The sequence below is a fragment of the Drosophila miranda genome (assembly GCF_003369915.1).
Source record: "Drosophila miranda strain MSH22 chromosome Y unlocalized genomic scaffold, D.miranda_PacBio2.1 Contig_Y2_pilon, whole genome shotgun sequence".
Taxonomy (NCBI): Eukaryota; Metazoa; Arthropoda; class Insecta; order Diptera; family Drosophilidae; genus Drosophila; species Drosophila miranda.
The window spans coordinates 6,197,773-6,203,051 of NW_022881614.1; the positions used below are offsets into that span (position 1 = coordinate 6,197,773).

Here is a 5,279-nt window from a genome sequence, read left to right on the forward strand (position 1 = left end):
GTGAGCTTGGGCCTATCACCATAGGCCACTCGCAATACATCAAGGAACTATTTCAAGCTCACGACATGGACAAATGTAGACCAGTGGCTACTCCGTTGGATGTGGGGTTCCAGGTGGATTGTACTAATGAGCAGTGTCAAAAGGTTGATCCTGTCATGTATCAATCCATGATTGGTGAGCTGATGTGGCTGGCACTCACAACCAGACCGGACATTTTGCATTCAGTTGCAAAGTTGGCCCAGAGGAACAAAGATCCGCACGCAGAGCATCTGGCTGGTGTGAAGCACGTTCTGAGGTACTTGGCAGCGACGATGAACTTCAAACTACACTACAAAGGGTGTCACCAGCCACTTACTGGATATGTGGATGCGGATTGGGGCGGCGATCGAACTAACCGGAAGTCGTATACGGGCTATGTTTATTTTTTGGCAGGTGGCCCAATTTCTTGGCGATCTGAGAAACAACGCAGCGTGGCACTTAGCAGCACGGAGGCAGAATACATGGCACTGTCGGCTGCGTGTAAGGAGTCCATATTCTTACGTCGCTTAATCATCGAAATTGGCTGTGGAGATGAAGCTACCTCAACTACCTTATATGACGATAATCTGAGCGCACAAGAGCTGGCTAGGAACCCAGTGCATCACTCAAGGACCAAGCATATTGATATTAGATATCACTTTGTACGACAGATTGTAGAAGAAGGTCAAGTTAAGTTAAAGTATGCTAGTACAACAGATATGGTTGCAGATATCTTGACCAAGAATCTCCCTAAGAGAAAGCATGTCGAATTTACAAAATTGTTAAGTTTAAATTGAGTTAAATGGAATTTGTAAGCATGCACGCATTGAGGAAGGGTGTTGAAGAATGACCATCTCTAGCAATGCACGCATGTATTGGCAGACATATGAGTATGTAGACGTATGTATGAGTGAGAGACGTAACGAAGCGACGTTCTCTTATCTCCCTTTTTGTTCTCCCTTTCGTTTCGGTCTCTATCTGCCTGCGAGCAGAGCATTTATTAGTCACAAATAAACCGTACATATGAATGGTTGCGTTTTTACTTTTCGGTACAAGAACTTAACTTGCAACGGCAGCGAAATTCTGTCCAACACTACCAACCATGTCGAAGGAAAAACAGGAAAATGAAGTGTGAAAAAAGTGCTCCTCGGGCAACGAACTGGTTAGACTCTCAACGAATGGGAATGGGGAGTAAAAAACTTTTTTAAATCTAATCAAACAATCATTGAACAATTGTCTGTCCTGCAGGTTCATCTTATATTTGTCTAATATTCCCATTACGGTTAATGGACAAGAACAAACTGAACGACGGCACGGATGTACCATTTACTGGAAGTTCTCCTGACAGCTCCTGGTGTCCTCCGGCTGGGCGCATCATTATGCTCATCAACGCTGTCGGTTTTCTTCGACTGACTACACCTAATGCAAGCATTTCGTGTCGTCATCCATGCTGAATGATTATTTCGCTGACCATGGCATTCGCAATGCCACTGGCACTCGCACTAACTCTGGCAACTATCCATACTTTATCCATAATTTAAATTCCTATGCAAATTTAATTTCTGCTAATCCCAGAGCCCCGAGGTCCATAAGAGCATGTAGATGCTAATGGATTTGCATTTGCAGACGATCTGCAGAATCGAAATGGCTCTACATTTTTCGATACCAAAGCAGGCGTCATCATCGACAGCAAATACAAACAAATAAATAGACAAAGCACACAAACGAGCTACAAAAGTTTGATTGACATTTCAATTAAATTATTACCAAAGTTTCTGTCGCTGTCGTCTTTATTGGTGTCCCAGCGTGATATTCAGAGTGCAGAAAACTTTGCTCGCCGAGTTTTAGGATATCTACGAGCCAGTGCTGGTCGAGAACCCCTTCACCCTGGTGAATAGCCGTGGCATGGGACTACGCCAGTACCATGTGGCGCTTACCTCCAGCCGCATTATATTTGGGTGTGACAACTTCTTCAAGCACGGACAGGCCGGCAGCACCTATGGCAATGGCCTCGATCCGGAGATCGAGTGCTTCGAACTGGTCAGCCTCATCCCGCTGAAGTTGATTCGCTTCAATTTCTACCGCTACCTTGATCGCTGCCTTATGATGATCAGTGTCAACAAACATCTACAGCTGATACCCCCGCTGTCGCAGGAGAGGCCGATGATCTTGGAGTTCGGGGGATACATCTTCAAGTCGTACTTCTGGCGCACCTGGCGAGAGAGGGTATCCACCATTCGGGTGATGCAGCCTCTCTACAGCCAGATCACTGGCCACTCCGCCTTTTCCAGCACGGACGTCGTGGTAGACGACGAGGAGACCGTTGCTCTGATCCATAAGGCGCCCAGGACCCCATCAGTCATGAGCAGGTGCCAGGCCGGGTCCTGAGCTCCTGTCTGGACCAAAGTCGTAAGAAGCTTTTGCAAAGCCTCACATCATTCCTTCATTCACTTCCCAGACTTTTTGCGCCTCAAATTTATGTTTGTCCCGTTGCCGATTTATTTATTTAGTTTAAATAGTAAAACTTTACTCAAACACCTGTTAGTTGGCAAAAAAAAAACAGCTACAGATTTGTATCCTACTAGAGCTTTTACACTATTGGTAGCAGGCTCGGTATCAAATAGTCTATTCCCCGGCGGCTGAGTGATTGGCTAATGCAATCAGGGTCGGAGCAAGAAATCGGAGCCACAACTGGCAACCAAAGCTCTGGTTTCGGCGGCTTGTCCTGTTGACTGTTTATTTTGTGCGGCGGTGCGGTGCGGAGAGGTGCGATGGTGGTATTGCGGGGATGACGACGAAAGAATGCTGTATTGATGTGCGCCCAGGCTTTGGGGCATTTCTGTTTTCCCCTGCCTTTCGTTGCCACGTTCTCCCAGCCCTATTTTCACAGCCAGGTTAACCAACAAAGTTTTCAATTTGCCGACAAACTTAAGCCGCAGCCACAGCACTTGTCGAGTTGAGCCGAGTCGAGTCCTGGTGTGGGGGCCAGGGGTATTTAAGGAGCTGGGGGAACGAGAGGAAGGACACGCCTGTCTCTGTCTGCTCGTGCAGCTGACATCAAAAATCAATTGCAATGAAATGGTTGGCAAATAAAACCAACAAAAAAGAAAATAAAACAATCGTCATTGGCCTTATTTGGTTTGCAGCATTTAATGGTCAAAGTTGTTCAACTTCTCTGTAATTTATTTGATTTGCTTTTTGCCGCAAGGCCGTTTGATAAATTACAATTTATTTAATGAAATGTACAGAGACCGAGACAGAGAGAAAGAGACAGAAAGAGGCACGGAAATAAGATTTATCATACGCCGTGTGGTGCACCATAAACAAAACTGCCCAGAAAACCAGACAGCATTTTAAATTTTATCAAATTTTCGCTGCCTTGTAGGAGAACTTGGTGGAAGTCTGCCCACAAAACCCGTTGGCCTGGCAACGCCATTCGGAAAAGTTAATTAAAAAGCCATGGGACATGGACAGGAACCAATAAAAAGAATCACACCCCACAACAACAACACCACCACCAGCCACCATCTGCCCACACAGCACCATCTGCCCACGCCGCTCTATAAGCATTTTGGCCTTCTCTTTTTATTAATTTTTAATACACCTGCCTGTGCCTGCCATTAAGTGCGGACCTGTTCAATTTCATTTAATTAGCCATTAAGACGTTTAAAAGAGAACTCGCCTCCGCAACCCATTCTCCCAACCCCCTAGGGGGCAATGTCGCAGTCATTCAAAATTGAAATAGCTCCGACTAGGGCCCCATCAGCCATCAGTCAGGAGCGGATCTCATTAAGTGTACGCTGACATTGTGCGCATTTTTGCTTTGTTATTCATGTATTTTTTCACTGGATGGAGTTCAAAGCATCTAAACAGCCACATCAAAGCTCCAGTCTGGTAATTGCTTCTTACAAATTTAAATTTGAAATTTCGTTCAGCTATCAGAGTCGGCAATTGGTCGAGAGAAATTCCATTTAAAGCGCTCGCGTTCAAAATCCATTGACAGCCTATGCCTACACATTTAACAACAGGCCTTAGCCAGCAGTGCTTATACGTAACATTGAAGTGGGTGACTGCCATTGGGTTTGGGTGTGAGACATATTTCTTTAGCACGAAGCTTCCTTTGACATCTTGCCAGGACATTAAGCGTTGAATTTAAAGCGGCAACGCACTCCGGCGAGCCTTAAAGTACCGATTCGGTAAAACACTCGCACGAGCGTGTGGAGCATAAGCTGACAGTGATGAATGTGTTTCATATTAATTGAATGCCAACGCTGTCTCTCCCGACTGAGCCTGTCTGTGCCACATCCATATGTGTGCCTGTATGCAGATTTAACGCTTTATTGAAGCTACCATACTGGCTGCCATATAAATACATATGTACGAATCCACCAGCGACAGAGATTACAAGCGCCGCGGCCTTTTGTATTAACTGAAATCAATATTTCATTTGCACAGGTCATTGATTTGTAGGCAAACAGTTGCACAGAATTGAGAACAATTTACCCCTATTTTCACCCTCGCGGTCTCTTGGGCTGATTCAAGTTGACCTTCAACGGAAAGTTGATTCAAGTTTTTAAATGAATTGAAACGTGCCTGGCATGGCGAGAGGCTACGCTAGAGTCCATGGCCAATGACCGCAAAAGCGAGGAGGGGTAGGGGTATTCTAGGTAGTCGGTTGGGAAAGCGGAGACTTTGTTTGTTTGTCGCTCCTTTTCTTTCATGTGGTTGCACTCTCTGAATGGGATTAACAAATAGAGACCCGGGCAAAAGTGTAGCTGAAACTTATTAAGCAAACATTTTGTCGCCTTTTATCGCACTGCAGGCCAGAGGCGGTGCCACGTGCCTCAAATACCGCGCACATGGCGCATGAGAAATCGCTGCAATGATGCTGGAGAGACATGGGCGCTTTTGCTTTTGTGTCAAGTGCAAAAGAAGCGACCACGAACTGCGAACGAGAGTAAGTAAAAGCCGTTAATGTTTATAATACTGATGGCTGCTTCTGCTTCCCTCCACCATAGTGCCACTCTGCCACCGACAGGTACACACACAGTGAAGCATGCGTCAAAATTTTTGCATACTTTGCAGAGCGTGCATTAGCGTGGAAGCAAGCTCGCCACGTCACGAATCTCTTCCAAAACAAAAACCGAGGGGTATATGCACATACATACGAGTTTACTCGTACATTCAGCGAAAGAATGGGAAAAAGCCAAGAGACTTGGCGACTTGGCGGTGCTTGGATCTGGGCTGCTGGCCCCAGATAA

At 45.8% G+C, this 5,279-nt stretch overlaps 1 pseudogene; it reads left to right on the top strand.

Annotated features, from left to right (window-relative positions):
- The first annotated feature begins 1,304 nt into the window (after positions 1–1,304).
- LOC117192942 lies at positions 1,305–2,563 on the top strand (annotated as a pseudogene).
- The last annotated feature ends 2,716 nt before the right edge of the window (positions 2,564–5,279 follow it).